This window comes from Falco biarmicus, chromosome 18, assembly GCF_023638135.1.
Source record: "Falco biarmicus isolate bFalBia1 chromosome 18, bFalBia1.pri, whole genome shotgun sequence".
NCBI classification, from domain to species: Eukaryota; Metazoa; Chordata; class Aves; order Falconiformes; family Falconidae; genus Falco; species Falco biarmicus.
The window spans coordinates 5,972,920-5,989,575 of NC_079305.1; the positions used below are offsets into that span (position 1 = coordinate 5,972,920).

At 53.2% G+C, this 16,656-nt stretch overlaps 1 protein-coding gene across 3 annotated transcripts in view; it reads right to left on the reverse strand.

The window, feature by feature from the left end:
- The window catches only part of ZMAT4 (zinc finger matrin-type 4), a 67,021-nt gene extending 53,938 nt beyond the window's left edge, over positions 1–13,083 (reverse strand). Inside the window, exon 1 of one of the 3 annotated variants that reach the window (XM_056321705.1) lies at positions 12,887–13,083. The gene's annotated coding sequence lies outside the window, so the exon portion shown is untranslated. Of the gene's footprint in view, positions 1–12,834 lie in introns of all 3 variants that reach the window. The other 2 variants (XM_056321704.1, XM_056321703.1) reach the window with 2 other exon arrangements.
- Positions 13,084–16,656: the final 3,573 nt, after the last annotated feature.

Sequence of the window (16,656 nt, forward strand, 5' to 3'; positions counted from 1 at the left end):
GTGCTGCTGCTGGCGGATCCCGTGGCACCTACAGCAACTGCTCAGGAGGGGACATGTTAAGTGGAGGCAGCAAATGAAGGATCTAAATCTGAGATTACAGCCAAGTCCCTGGGTAACCGTTGTCTGAACTTTACAACACGTCTCAGGTACAGGGATAAAAGTTACAGGCAGACATCCCAGAAGCTGCCGACTCAGCTGCTGCAACCACAGACCCACACCCCAACCCTGCCCTCACCCGGCTGAGACCCTGCAGACCCAGAGGACTCTGAGCAGGAGGCAGCAGTGACCTGTGGACACCATCCAGACCGAGCAGGAGAGGCGACCCCCGCCCTGCTGCGGGCACTGCCTCACCACGCTCTGCCGAGAGCACCCAGTGCCAGCGGGAAGGCAACCGCTTCCCACCCTCTCTGCTGGCTCTGCCTCCCTCTGGTTGCTTCCAGCTGTATTTCTGCCTTTCCAATTGAACTTTTTAATTTATTTATTTTTTAAATCACTGTTTCTCAGTGCCAGATTTTCCCCCTAGCCCACGCCCAAACACTGCCACCAGGTTTAGGGGAGCATCCCCCCAGCTACCCTCTGCTCAGGGCTGCTCTCCCCGACGCAGCTCGGACCCACACCCCTGCCTGCAACCACACCGGGGAAAATCCACCCGGAGCAGCCACACCGAGACCATCAGCTGATGAAAGAAGACTGGCTTTGCACCGTCATTTAACCAGCAGGTATCTGAGAGCTTGGGACACATCAGCCCCTCGGTCTGGCCCACCCGTGGTGCTGGGCACATGCCAGCGTGCTTCACCCTGTGCCAGAGCTGCCCCGTGTGGGTGCTCATTCAACCACGTGCTTGTTGCACTGCACCAGGAATTTCTGCACCGTTCATTTCCCTTACTGTACAACCAAGGACAAAGAGCACTATATGATAAAGCACGGAATTCAGCAACTCTGTTTCTCCCAGCCAAGTGGAAAAAAAAATAATTGTGGCCCCTTATCCAATTTACTCTCAAGAGCCTTAATCACCTTTCCCAGAATTAACAGCTTCTGAAACCTCCGTATTGGAGCACTAGAGAAATGGCAACTGAGCATGTGCATAAATGCCAAATGCAAACGATCCAAAACCCAAATGTCCCGATTTTCATGTTATCTATTATTTGTGCCTTTTGCTGCTGTCACTCTCTCATGGATCAACACCTTGTGTAACACTTCCTGGTTTCTTCTGTTGTTTAATTTGTCTTGCAATAAAAAGGAAAAAAAGTCTTTACTAATAATTAATGTGCTTTCAGCAACTCTGTCACTGCACTTACAACAAGGCATCTGAAGACATGCAAAATACTGCCTTTTGAAGTGCCTCATTTCCCACCACTATCAGCATGATGGATGGTTGAGCCTGTTCCACAAGTGCAATTCTCCTCCTGCATTTATTGCCTTGAGAAAGGAGCACTCTGGGCGCCGGAGACCACAGCAGCATCCCACCACAGAGAGCACCACTGGCTACCGAGAGAAAAAGGCAGGGGCCGGGGCAGTACATCAGAGCAGCGCTGCCCTGCCAGCTTTCCCCAGGGAAGAGCATCAGGCAGCAGACACGGCGGGATGTCCCGCAGCAATGGTGGGACCCTGTGCAGCCCACCCCGAGCCTAGTGCAAGAGGGCAAATATGCAGCTGCGGGGTCTGCAGCCCCTGCCTGTACCAGCACCTGGATTTGCCTGCTCTCCTTTCACAGCCCCGGCGGAAGCAGGATGGGGCCCGCACCAGCAAGTGACATGACGGAGCCTGGCAATCCTGCATCCCGATGGTGATGGTGGCAGCGTCCCTACCCACAAAGGCCTCACTACAAGCCGTGCGTGCTATTTTCAGTTTCTCCTGTTCTCCTGCCAAACCAAAAATTCTCCGTGCCCATCCAGCTGTGCTGCACATCTGCCACCTCTGCCACACATTGTCTTCCCTGTGTTTTTTGGTTGGTTTGGGGGTTATCTGTCATCTCCCTGCTCCCTCCGCTCCTGAAATCCTCTCTCGAGTCAGTTTGCTTCCCTTCTGCATTCAGCCTCTGATGCATTTTGACACACTTTATTGGAGCCTTGAAAATCAGAACAAGATTGTGTGTGGCACGAGCTGGGGAGCAGGAGAGAACCCTGCACGTGGCCACTGCATGTGTCAAAACACAGAGGAGAGGCTGCAGAGAGCAACACGGAGGAGACGGAGCATCAGTGCCGACCAGTCTTAAGCTAAGCATCCCGAACACACAACTGCGCACTGCCTCCCCCAGCATAAGCAGCCAAACTGCTCCTTCGTTGGGATCCTTCTTGATGTTTGCCAGGACTAAGGGACACTCAGACAGCAACAGTGTCCTCTCAGTGGAGGAGACGATGTTTTTGAAGGGAGCCTGGCAGCACCCACGTTGTGGAGAGGAGAATACCCGTGCTGGTGCCTGTCCCCGCCGCAGAGAGCGAGGAACACCACACAGGACGAAGAGTGCAGGCACACAGAGAGAGACCGGCTGCACGCTCCTCCGCACAGGATTCAGCTGCAAGCGCAGGATCCCACCAGCAATGTCTCACCAAATTCCCCTGAGACTCATGAGCAGGGTGGGGAAAGCTACCAGATGTTCCCACCTCCTCACCTTATCACAGGTGCTACCCAGGTTACCATTTAGAAATAGCAGAACCAAATAGCATAAAAAAACTGATGAGCATTCAGGAAAAAGTGCCCTCCGGCCAGAGCAAAGCCACAAAATGCAGATGATGCCTCCCAGGCAGAAAAGCAGCAAGGCCAAGGCTGCGGGTGCACCCGGTGTTCTGCATCCCCCAGCCAGCACCACGCCACACAGCATGGCACCCACTTGGCACGGGAGTGACAGACGTGCAAGCTCACGCATGGCAGTAAAACGCAGCTGGTGCCTTTTTGACTGACTGACTGTCTGAGGTGGGAACAAAGGGCAAGCCGAGGAAGTTACAGGTGGGTAGATTTAGAGAGCAAAGGAAAGACCTGTGCAAGCAGCAGAGAGCAAACCCTCATGCTGCAAATTGCCTTGGGGGATGATGAAAAAAGGATGCTGCCAGGTTTAAAGGGAGCTACACCACAGTTCTGAGGGTGGCACCATTCCTTCCCTACAAATGAGTGTACCGGGTTACACACATGAATTGTTCTAACTATTCACACTACATCGTGTGGCAGGATTTAATTGCAAACATGTGCTGACTTGAATAAAAATATATTTTTAAGAGGAAGTTGATATATTGTGACAGCTTTAATAAAGTTTGTAGGAGCTGAACAAAAAGCAATCACATTTTGTGCCTCAGGGCATCGATTCTACATCCTGTACACTTCAAGGATAGGGCTCTGGCACTCGCTCCAGCAAGGCTGGGTGGCACAGCTTGGCTGCTTAGCAGCAGGGACAGCCCAGAAACCTCCTGAAAGAAGGAGTTAAAACCCATGAAGGCTTCCACAGAGGCTATACTGAGACACAGAAGTTGATGTAGTCAGATGGCAGAGCAGAGGGACTCACTTGTATGGGGATGCGGAGAACTGGGATGGCTAAGAAACGAGGAACCCTGGCCTGGGACATCTCTGCCACTGGTGCCTCCCTGCAGCAACAGATTCCCCTCAACTAAGCCTGGCCAACCCCCCACCCCTCCAACACAGCCTGGCATGAAGCCCTGGCACCCGCTCCTTTCCCTCCTGCTCGCCTCCCCTTTTAAATCCTCCCACCGCTCCCTGCTCCGCACTTCTTCCCACCCCTGCCACCCAGGGATGCAATTCTGGCAGCTCTCATGGTGCCCAGCCACAAGCACCATGCTCCCCCAGCCCCTCTGAGGACCCACACCCCCCAGGGACCCCGCGAGGCGTCAGGGCATCGCAGGGCCGGGAGCATGGGGTGCAGCAAGGCACCTTGCGGCTAACATGCTGCAGCGCCAGGGCTACCATGTGATGCTTGTGGTTGCCATGGGAACAGTGGCTTCTCACAAAAAGATGCATAAATAGTCTCGGAGCCTCCACGGAGTGCAGTTCACGCCGCGGGCACCCTGAAAGTCAGGGGGGTGCTGCTGCCATGCCCCAGTCCCTGTCCGCGGGCCGGTGCCAGGGCTGCGCTGCAGCACAAGCCGCTGCAGGGGGAGAAGCCGATGAGCAGCTCCTGCGCAGCCTTTCTCTGCAATTACAATCAGGATGCCACGTTTATTTTTGGATAAGCAGGACCTACTTTTTCCTGTGGCTCCCTAATAATGTACAAAACAGTAGGAAGCGAGTCAAGCTGAATCCCGTGCCTGCAGCTCGTAGCCTCTGGTACTTTGCATAATCAGGGCTTGTCATTCCCCATCAGCTTCAGCTCAGAAACCCAAGAGGCAAAGCCAAGTAAGGTGGCAACAAGCTTAGAAGAAGCCTTCAGAGAACAAATTTACCCATCGCTAATGGAGGATTATTTTAATACTGCATTCCTTGATAAAAGCCTGCATGCTGGCCTAACTAGCGAAGCTAAAGCATCTCTTACCAAAACCAGCTTCAGCCCTAACAACACTAACCCCAAATCAGTTTAATGTCACTGCTTGCTAGCCGACAGCATTAAAAGCTCCCTGCCCAGCAAAGGTTAACAAAGTTAGCGACAGCAGAAGCAGAGATGTTGCTGGTTATCCTCACTGTCATCCGAGGCTGAGCTCCTTTCCCTCCACACATATAGTATTTGCCAGCCAGAGCTGCCTCGCCAAGAGCCACCCAGTGAGGATTTATAGGAGCCCAGGTCTTCCCGAGGCAGCCAAGCAGCGCTGGCCAGGAACCCTCCCTACTTGTCATGATTGATGGACTCTGTTCCCTTCAGCTACAGCTCCCCTGCCATAGCAGGGCTTTTTGTAATCAATGAAATGATTTAGAAACAAGACACCAGGAATGCAAATGCTTTCTATCTAAGTCCCCTAAGTTAGCAGGGAGCAGCTAAACCCCTGGCCTAATTTAATTGCACATCCAAATTCCACATCCTTTAAAGGGTATCAGCAGATCTCATTAAACTTCTTCATACTATCGTGTCATCTGTCAATTAGCTTTGTGTGCAGCAGCAACCAACAAGGAGCTTTATCTTAAGTAAAACATAAAACATTTACATGTCTCCTACAGTCTTTTCTTTTTCTTTGCCTATCTTTGATTTAAAAAAGAAAAACCACAACCCTTTTTTGGTTTGCATTTGTTCTCTTCTAAGAGGCATCTCCCAGGCTCATCCACACAGAGCAGCAGCATGCTGGACTTTTATCTCAGACCTGCCTTATATTTGGGAGCATTTCAGCAGCAAGCCACTTGGATAATTCGTGCTTCATTTTCCCCTCTAGAAAAAAATCCACAGCACTATTCTGTCCCTTACCAACAGACAAGCAATGAGAAATGGTTTATCAATGCCCACTGTAGTGCTCCTGCTCCACATGTGAAAGGGTCTCCAGAAATGCAAATTATTCTATTTCATCAGTGAGAAATTAAACTGCTGTTGCAGAAGGGCCGGAGTCGGCACACTCCAGGCTGGGCCCCAGCTGCTCCTTTTGGAGACTGGCTCTGTTGCCAGGGTTTGGAAAGGTCTCCCTCTCTCTGCATAGTCTGGGGACTCCTGTTCCTACAGTATTTATCAGGCATCCCCTGTGGTAGCAAGAAGCAACAGAAAGGCATTAAAACAAGGTAATGTGTTTCATACAACATCGGTTTTCAAATTGGGGTTTCTAAGTTAGCCTTCAGTCATGGCCATCAGCCTTCCTTTTCTGGCTAAAGAGGAAATAAGGCTGAAAAATGCTTTTTGTATGTTCTGCAAAACAAGAAAAAATCCCTGTGCTTTGGTAGAGCCATGAAAATACCTTTATAAGTACGCACACACAGACCCAAAACTTCTAAAATGGTGCAGACTTTTCCAGAAAAGCAAACTGAAGAGACATCTCAGCTATACCACCTACCAGAAGCAAAGAGGTCAAGACCTGGCAGTAAAGGATTTCTGCGAAACAGGAAAGCATCCATCAGGTAACACCAAATTCCCAAAGCAAAGCATCACCTGGTACAATCAGAGCCAGATGAGAACTGAACGCTCGTTAAAACACGCCTTATTCCTGAGAAAACTGAATGTAATGGGGTTCACCATGATCTGCATCACTGGCAACGATGACACAAAACAGTCCCATGACCTCCCAGCACAAACAGCAACAGAGCTCACTCTGAAACAGTAACAGAGCTCGGTAATTGGAAAAACCCTGGAATACAAACCAGCCTGCATTGCAGAAAGAGACTGTGAAACTCCTGAAGAGTTTCATAAATATGAATTAGTGAAGATAACTGTAGATGGCACCCAGAACTCAGTTCCATCCTGCTTTGCAATGTCATTTCTTGCCCAGCATCAGAGCAGTGCACTATGAATCAGCTCCTCGCACGCCTCTGTCCTCACACCCCATCCAAGCACATCCCATCCCCACGTGCCAGGCATCCCCCGTGAGCCCCCTGCCTGCGCCGGAAGCAGCCAGGGCCCGGGCATGGGCAGCGCTGCAATGCACAGGAGCTGCAGCCCAGCACATTGAAATTGCAGTAAAAACATCTGACAATTAAAGAGAGAAAAATAACAGGTTCCCACACTCCGTGTGGCTCCTGTCCCTGCCAGACTCCTGCAAACTACAGCCACGTGCTTGAACATTAGACAGATTAATATTGCTACAATTAGTAGTATCATGAAGCATCTCTGGCAACAGGAAATAACATTGTCATAAACTTGTGTAACACTTAATATTTTCAAATGAACAGTTGGATCCACAGTTATCATCCTGATGCTTTCACCAGTGACACTGTAGGACAGAAAACACAGAAATGATTAATTAGTTTTCATTTTAAGTCAAGCTAAACTCCAGCTCTCTGCCACGTGCTGCCACCGAAGCCCAGGCTCCGCAGAGCTCACAGAGGCAGTAAGCATGGATGTGGAGAGCACCAGCCTCCCGTGACACATGGTTACGGCTGCCAGCAGCTGAAATTCTCCCGGGTTCAGCCCAGCTCTGACCACAGGAACACAGGCACCACCAGCCAGCACCAGGCGCAGTCTGTGACCCCAGCGTGGCCCCAGCCCCCTGCCACCACTTGGTGTGGCCACCGGAGGAGCCCAGGCTGCGAGCCATGCCAGACCCACAGCCACCGCAGGACCCAACCACAGAGCCCACGCGGCCGGCTAACGTGCCCCACCCACGAACATTTCAGCTTGGTTTTTTGCATGGTGGGAAGGAAAAATCCCGCTAACCGATCCGTTCTCCCGCTTCTTCACCAAGAGCGCGTGGGTGCAGCCACAGACCCCAGAGCACTTCGAGGTATGGGCACGGCGGGCAGCACCTCCATGCTGCAATCCGGATCGAAGCCCAGGGGCTATGCCAGCCTGAACACCTTGGCCGTGCAAGTTTCTGCTTCTTACTAATACCATCAGCTCACACGTGCTTATTACACATCCAATAACAAAGGAGCTTGCACAGCATCCCATGCAACAGGGGCTTTAACCGATTAATTTGTGGTTTAAAAAGCAGTGGGTGTTCAATTGCATCCTGCTCCTGGGGCTTCTGACAAGCTGCTCTGGGTGCTGTAGATCCAGTGCTCAGAGTTTTTCCCATTTTCTTTACGTAATTTTGAAAGCAGTGCGTGCCTCATATCCAGAGCTAGCTGCTGGGTGTCATGTCTGTGGCTGTATCCTCTAAGAAAGCTTTAAATACCAATGTCTCACTTTGCCACCAAGTCCACCCACCGTTTTTAAGCAGCTGGATCAAATTTAGGAGTGGTTTTAAGTTCACAGCGCAGTTCCTTGCATCTCCTAGTGTTGATACTGTGCTCTGAGAGCGCACATGCAGCTCTATCACATCCAGCTCATGGGCAGTCAGGGCCTTTTTCAGGTACTCTATGTGACACACAGCTAACACGTATGTAATACATAAGCAAGTCGATCAATGGGGGACACAGGTGACACCTCTAAGGCCTCTATTGCAGAGGCTGACATACTGGAAAGATTGATTTATACTCTCCTGCCTTCAGAATTTGTTTCACCAACAAATATCTATTGGCAAGAAGCAGGTCCAAGCTTAACTACATCTTCTACACCATTTTCCCTTTAACCAGACAAAATAAATGTATTTCTGCTTTGGAATTAAGAGGAGCAACATTCTACCCCCCTATCACTTTCCAAATGAAGCTCCTGAAAGCCCTTTTTGAAGCTTTGTGGTTGTATTTCCAGACCTGCTCCCCCTCCGTGCTCTGGAGAAATGCATTAAATGAGCCCTTTGAAGTGCTGCTGCACATGAGCCACTGGTGTGAGCTCAGCTCAGCTTTCGTCGTGCCCTGGAAGGAAGGCAGCAACCACCACTCACCTTCCCATTTCCCTCTCATCCCACAGATGCCAAGGGGCACCGGGGCTGGAGCTGGCACAGGTCCCCAGCAGGGACACAGTGCTCCCCCCACAGCAGTCCTCACCACCCACCACCTCCCTCCAAAAGCGACATCCAGCTCCAGAGCAAGCCCCTCGCAACTGGTGCAAGCCCCCTCCCCTCTTGCCGCATCCCACCCTCCACTCGGCACAAGGGCAGTGCCCTGCGAGCTGCCCCATCTGCCCAGGTGCCCTGCAGTGGTGCACGGCTGGCGACCCCCTGCATGAGCACCTGCAGCAATGCTGCCCAGTGGAGGGGACCAACCGTACTGCACCCACAGGCCAAAAGACCCTCGACTTGGTGCCACCAGATCTGCACATTCCAGCAAAAACTCCCAGAACCAAACCTTTTACATAGGGGCAAACCATCATCATGGGGTGAATGCCAAGCACACACATGAATTCCCCCTGCACAGGGAGCCGGGCAGGGTGGGCCACCAGCATCCCCCACCAGCACATTAAAGGCCTAAAAGCTGTCAAGCATCACACAACAGGCAAGTTTTAATATAGAGAATATTCATCTCCAGCCATTTCTAGTTAATGGAACAAAGCAAACTGTCAAGAAAAATGGGAACATTACAGTAAAAACAACAACAAATTAAACTCTAATGCAATCAGAGAGCAATTAGGGATCTATCCTCAGGGAGCATTTTGGAACTCTGGGTCTTTCTCAAAATCTGATCTCTCTGCAACTTTATTCCTTTCTAATCAATAAATGAAGAAGCGGGTGGCATGGCTACCCCCTCCCTGTCCCCTGCAAAATGCCATGTCTTGCTCTGCAGGAGCAGAAGGTGGTGGCAGGTAGAAGCATTCACACCTCTGAGCTGAGGAGAAATGCAGCTGTCAGCAGAACAAGGTGCAAAGGCAGGGAGAACAGAAATCACTGCCTGTGTCTCTTGCAAGGTGACCAAAAACGCAAAGACCCAAATGCTCTTGTCCAAGAGCCAGGCTGAGGAGACAGCAGAGCATGAGAGACCCTGGAAAACCCTCTGGTTTCCTATACACAGCTCCCACAAAAGCTACTGCCCAGAAAATAAGTATTTAATTCCTCTTGACTTTTTAAACTTACCCACGTACATGCATACAAACACCTGCTTAACCGAATTGCTCGAGTATGCTGCAGAAAGGAGCAGGATGCCACTTGGGCATCGGTCTCTGCTGTGTCTGGAGTACAAGGAGCCTTCGGCAGTCCACGGTGGCACGGGTGCCCCATGACCTGTGCATTGCCTGGGCTGGCCTCTCCACCACGCCAGTAAGTCTGGAAAGGAGCGTTTGGCACATCCTTCCCTGCAGGGCAGGGCACACTGAGTGTGGTGACCAAGAAACTGCAGAACTGAAACAAAGGGACAAAGACGCACCATCCCATTAAGCCAGCGCCCACCCAGCCTCATCTACAAGCTGCCCGAAGGTCACAGCTGCAGAACCGACACAGCAAAGCCTGGCTCTGTAAAACCTTCCTTCAGGGGACGCAAACACAGTACACGCTCTCTGCAGAAGAGAGGGTGGCATGGCATGGAGGAAAGCCTTCCTCCTCATTCCCTGAAGCTGCTGCTGTTCCTGAGGGCAGCCCCATCTGCACTGCGCAGCTCCAGTACTTTTCAGCAAGGGGTGTTTTTCACACTTGGTAAGGAATAACAGAACTCCCGTATGTCCTGCTACCTGCCTGGCAGCTGTCAGGGAGGCGACCCCCTCCACCTTCAGCCAGAGAAGGCACCTGTGCAACAGAGGGAGGTGGAAGCCTTGACCTTCATCGGTTTCCATACTCAAATCCACTCTGAGGAACATCAGCAGCCCCGTTTTGGCCTAGAAATTGGCCCAGTTCTGATCTCTCAAACCAGTTCTGGATCTCCAGTCGCACCTCCTTCCTTGGGAGCTTAGCCCAGATAAAGCGAGACACCCAGATCTGACAGTGCCCAGTGCCAGGAGCAGCCCCAGGAGCCCCAGCCTTGCCCGGATCGTCTCAGACCCTACAGTGATTTTGGAGGGACTTCTGGGAGCCCTCCCAACCCTGAAGAGCACCTTGCAATGAAAAAGGGTCTGATTAGAGACTCACGGGTCTGAAAAAGATGTTGACTTTTGGTGAAAAGTCACTTCTTGCAAAGGAATAATCCTCAAAATATCCCCACTGTTAGTGTCTGCATCTGATCACTGACGTGGGGGATAAGGGCTGTTTGTTGGTGGGACTGGAGATTTTTCCTCCCCCCAACAGCAAAACCCCTGCACGGAGGGATGATAAATCCATAGCTGGACCAGACTGGCCATCAGCATTCCCAGGCAGGTCTCTGGGCATGACAGGGGGGAGCTTGGTGGTGCAGTGCCACACAGCGAGCCATAAATCCCCCAGGAGAGAGAAAGCTGGGCTGCTCACTGGGAGCAAGGTGCTAAGTCAGCAAGGATCAACTGGCTGCCCTAATTCTTTTGCAAACTGGAAGCAGCAAATAAACCAGATCCAGGCAAATATCAGCAAAACATGTCCATACACAGAGAACGCCTTTTCAAGAAGGGCTCATCAGCAATGCTGTGAATAGCTAGGGAGGCCTGTCAGGGGTGCAGTACGTGCTCTATAGCACACCTGGTAAAGTGGAAACGCAGCAGCAGTCCACCTCCTCTGGGCTTTTCAGCACAGGAGAGGGCAGAAAAGCCTGAGGGAGGAAGGCTGGATGCGGGAGGAAAGTTAAGACAGCACAATTCAGAGCCAAGAGAAGTGACTTCTGAAACCTGCACACACAAACCAGCCAGGTACACACAGAAATGCGATGTGGACTGCAATGTGTGGGCAAGGATTCGTTATTTGTAGTGACTTGGAAGGGACTAAGAATAATCAGATAAAATCAGTTGGGAGGGGTGGAAATCGATCTGAATTTTGGGACAGTCCCATCCCAGGATGTGGCCAGAAGGCAGGATCCTCCCTAGGGAAAGGGATGCAGGAGGTGCCAGAGCAGGTGCAGGGGCACTGGGATTTAGGAGGCTTATAATCGACAGGTCCACACTGCTCTGGGAGTAGTAAAGGATTCCTGCACTCCTGCCCTTGATAAAATCAGGGGGAAAGACCCATTTTTACTCTAGAAAGCTCCTGTGCTGCCCCTCCCTCCTGTCCCTTCCTACAGCAGATGAGTCACTGTCTAGAACCTTTATCAAAAATACCTCTTACAAAATTGTTTGTCGAGTCCCTGCCATTCCCCGCCTCACAGCACAGCGCAAGGAGAAGTAGCAGGAGATGCTCCAAGTCACTGTCCCTTTCCTGTGGAATGATGAGGGCCCCAGAGCTGAAACCCCTCTGCCCAGTGTCCCCCTGCCCCTCTCCAGCAGCAGCCCCCTGCTCCCCCAGGCTCACCCCTTCCATTCCAGGGCCAGTTGTTTGTGTTTTGCAGAGAGATTGCACGTGCTCATGCGAGAACCAACAGCACAATCTCACTCGGAAAATGCAAACTGGTGATTTTGAACTGCCTCCTCAACGTATTGCAAACCTTGTTCTTCACCCAGCTGAACGCTAAGGTCACTTCAACGTCAGAGGAGGGCAAAAGGAGCTTGTGGCTGCCCAAAGGGCTGCAGTGGGAGCAAGTCTGGCATCAGGAACTGAAGGAGCACTGCCCAGGTGTGGCATCACTAATCAATGCATACAGATCGCCTGCTCAGGGATCAGTTACCAGAGATCTTTCATGCAGCCCAAAACAGCAGTCACCTCGGTCATGCTGCATGAAGACCCCTTTTGCTTAGGCTCTCAGACCCATGGGCAACTCCGTCACAACACAGGGGGTCTGCCAGCCCCACGGAGACCACAAACTGAACCCCCTTGGCCAGCCAGGAAGCAGCCGTGCAGGCCAGCCGCTGCGGCCAGTCGGGCCAGGGGTGTCCCCAGGGATGGCAGCCCCAAGTGCTCGCTGCCTCCCTGGAAACCGGCTTTTGGTCTCCAAGCGGCGCTGACTTGGGAAGTTCTCCAAACTTCCTAAACAGAGAGAATGGGCTCGTCTTCCTGCATCTGCAGACAGCCGTGCCCCATCCCACAGCAGCTCCCGTTCCCACGCTGCTGTGGAGCCGCCTGTGCCCAGTCCTTTCATTAAAAGCACCCTGAGCTGCGAGGGGCTGCCCGGCACGGGGGGCTACCCGCACCGCCAGGCCTGCCCGGCTCACAGGTGGATGCAGCGCTCAGCGAAACTCCGCCAGCAGCGCACGGCCCGCCCGGCGCGGGGCCGGAGCCCTCGCACAGCCGCCGCGGGTGAGCCCGGAGCACCGCCGCGGGTCCAGGCGGGCACAGCCGCCGGGTGGGACCCCCGACCCCAGCTCCCCCTCCGCGGCAGCGCCTGCGTTACCCAAACCGCTCCGGCAGCCTGGCTGCACCTGGCAACTGATGCCAGCAAGCGCAACGGATCACCTCCCACCGCTCTCCCGCAAACGCTGCAATTAAACAGCTCCGATTTCCCGGCAAACTTTCCTCCAACTCTCACCAACAGATCCCAGCAACAAGCAACGCGCGGGCGGGCGGGGACGCGCCGGTACCTTGGTGCCACCGGCCGGGCTGCGGCGCGGCGGCCGGCGGGGCCGCTCCAGCGATGCCGCCGGGGAAGGCGCAGGGCCGGGGCTGCGAGCGCGGCGCCCCCCGCCCGGCTGCTCCCGCCGCCCAGGCCGGCTGTGCCGGGAAGGCGCCGGGCGCCGCTCGCTGCGGCTCCAGCTCCGCCCCCGGCGGCGGCGATTGGCTCCGCCGCGCTCCGCAAGGCCGCGCCGCCCGCAGCCCCCCCGCCGCAGCAGCCCCCGCCACCGGCGCCACCGGGAGCGACCCCCGCGGCCCCGGGCGGGCTCGCAGGTGGGGGGAGGGCAGAGCCGCCGGGGGGGGGCGGGGGAGGGGATGGTGGTGGTGGTGGTGCTGCTCCTTGCGGTGGAAACGGAAGGATGCGCAAATCCGGTGTGCAGGGCACGGGCTGCGAAGGATATCGCAGGCTCGGGGGGGGGGGGGGGGGGGGGGGGTTGGGGGAACGTATTTACTCTCAGATTCGTACTTTTGCGGATGACGCACTTATTTTAATACCCTGGATTTATGGAGTGAGCACGCCTCGCGCTGCAGGCGCCCGCCGCGTGCGGCACGGCGGGGGTAAGCCCCCCACGCAAGGATGGAGGGCAGGATCAGCTCTCAAAGCAGCGGCCAGAGGAGAGCAGATGCCAGAGGGAATGGGATGGAGGGCAGGATCAGCTCTCAAAGAAGTGGCCAGAGGAGAGCGGATACCAGAGGGAATGGGACAGGTTCATGATCAGCTATAGGTAGTGGTGGCCTCCCTCAGGCAGGACCAGATGGGCCGCAGGAGCCAGCAACCAAGTGCCCAAGGCCAGGGGCAGAACAGAAGAGGGCATGGCAGTGAACAGGGGAAGGAGAAATAGTGGGGGATGCAGACCCCTGCAAACCATACGCAAGGAGACAACCCCTAATACAGCACCACGCACACATGCCCAGGAGTCTGCATTGCACAGCCAGGCTTAAACCAAATCGATCTCCCCACTCTGAAATCCAGTAACAGCTGAATTCAGAAAGAGGGTGGACTTTCCTTATTTTTTGTGCACAATATCCTCCAGGCAAAGCCACTTCAGAGTTTGGACTGAAAGTCCTGAACACCGGGGTGTAGACGAGCAGAATCCCATACATCTTCCTTCTGCCAACACAGAACTTCAGAGGCAATGTCTTCTCACCACCCTTCTTTCTGCTCATAACAAAATAAGGAGGGCGAGGACTGGCTTGGTACCATGCAGGGTTTGTGTCCCAGCTTTGCTGAATCGGCAGGCACTTCGCTTGCCAGCACGTGGGCCTTACGGGGACATGATGGAGCAGAGAGAGGTTGTGCTCCAAGCCTTGGGAGGTGAAATTGCAGTTAATCTGGCTCCGCTCCACCTCCCTCTTCCCATAACATTTCTCAGCAGAGAAGAGGGTGCTGGGTCTCTGCAGGGAAGGAGAGATGTCTCAAAGGTCTGTGCAGTGCAAGGCAATAGGGGGTTGCACCCTGGAGGAGCTGGGGGATGCTCATCTTGCATGCAGAGATATGGAAATGCTCCTTTAGGCCTTCACTTCCAAAGCCAGGTAAAATGAAGCATGCTTCATTCCCCTTCTGAATAACTGGCTAATCAAAGTGATTACGGGCCTCCCTCTTTTCTCTTGAAAGAGCTCTGCTGTCCAGGTATCACCTTTCCCAGAGCCTGATAAAAATGCTGCATCTTAAGCAAAATGCCTCATTAGAAAGTGTATGTTGTATAGGTAACAAGAGTAACAGCAAAATCTGACCGGTGCCCTGGGTGAGAGGTCTCCAGGCACTTACAGGTCAGCTGGTGGGTGGTCACTGGAGCACCTGTAAGAAGTGAGTCTGTTTAGTTTGATTTGTTTCTGTTACGGAGAGTCTCATGGATTTTGTATGTGCAGAGTGGCTGGCTGAGCCACACGGCTGCACTTTTGCTACCAGGTATCTGGAGCCTCAACTAGGTGGTGAAATAGACTTTAAATCACCTTCTATCAAACAAACATTAGAAAGAAGAGAAAAGACTTCACCAGCAATTTTTCCATTTCCAGCTTAACCTGCTTGACAGCAGTTTTGCAAACTACCCGAGCTGTGATGCTTCAGGATCCTGCTTGGCTCTTTAGCTGTAAAAAAAGTAACTGCTAAAGAGCATTTAAGCCATGCATCTAAGCCTCCAAAATTGACACAAACCCCTTAGAGCTGCCACCTGGAGCCTCAGATACTTCGGTCCTAAGAAGGGCAGATGAGCCAGTATTTGCAATGATGCAGCTGCCATCCAGGGAAGAGATATTTCTTAGATTTCTTCCTCAGGTTTTTTTGGTTTTTTTTTTAGGATTACATAATTCCCAGGAGCATCCCATGCTCCCTTGTAATGGCAGCATCAGCACAAGAAATGTTGGAAATAACTTACAAATTAATAAATCTTTTACATTTTTTCAAGGTGCACCCTCTCACCTTCTAATGCACTTGCCGCTGTCTGTCGCGGAGCACTAGCTGCCTTTCTTTGTGATTGCCTGTGGCTCCTTGACCCAGCAAGCATTTCAGGATGCTGCCTGTTCCCCAGCCGCCGGAAAGGGACACGAGGGTTCATGCACCACACCATTGCTGGGAAAAGCCCTGTGCCAGCATGAAGCAGCAGCTTTGGGGACACTCAGCTGCCTTGGTGATACAGCTGCGGGGCCAGGCCACCCTGTCGCCCCAAACACGGCAGGTGGGGAAGCTCCAAACCAGTCCAGAGACCAAGCTCTGTACTCTCAGCAGAGAGATGGACAGAGGTAACCAAACGCTGGAGGAGCAGGCTGCACAGCTCCCCACCGCTGGGTCCCCAACAGCTGGGAGAAAGCATGCCAGCTGCACACAGCCTGCTGTTGCCACGCAGGCACCAGGAACCTTTCCTCTCTCTCCCTGGGGCTGCAATGCCCCTAACACTCCTGGAGAGCCTGGCAGCATCCCTGCAGCACGGCTCAGCATGGCACAGCCCCAGGGGGCCCACACAAGGCTCCCTGGACAAAAAGCCTCCGATCAGAACTCCCTTTTGCAGAAAAAGATGGCAAGAATGAGTAACTCATTACTGCCCTCCTTTGTGCCAAAGAAAAGAGCTGCCCCATGGCTCTCCCATATAGGCTTCGGCAGCCTTGGATTTGAACAAAGTGCAGGACTGGAAAATTCAGCTTTTGCTCCATTCCCAGCATCCTGCCAGGGCTCAGGAATGCGTTTACTGGCCTTGAGCTGGGCTAACTTTGGAACAACCTGAAACACATCAAAACAAGGATCTGTAAAGCAGCAGCTGTGATTGATTAATCACAGTAGTGAAGCTGAAGGGTTTGATCATTTTCAAAAGCTCTTTAACATCTTATTCTGTAAAGGAGGGAGAGGTTACCACAGCCAAGAATAAAGCAGAGCACAAGCTGGAGCTGTTTTGTTCCAGGAAAGGCTCTAGACAGGCTTTGCTGCCTCGCACGGTGCCTCTGGGAAGCAGGCGATCCAGACAGATGAGCGAACCTGCCACGCTGCTGCTGGCTGGGAAGGAAACAGCCTGACCCAGGTGTTCACGCGCCACCTGCACGGGCAGACCGCTCGCCAGCACACACAGCCTGATCCTGCACAGGCTGCGCCCCTCAGCATTTTACGCGCCCTGAGCCTGATGGACACAGCATTGCAAGAGCCAGCAGGGGTGGTTTTCCCCCCTCAGAACAGCCCAGCCAGGGCAGGTCCAGCCTGTTTCGGTCACTGGGCACTGTCTGGGAGTCCTCTTCACTCTCATACCTCATCAGC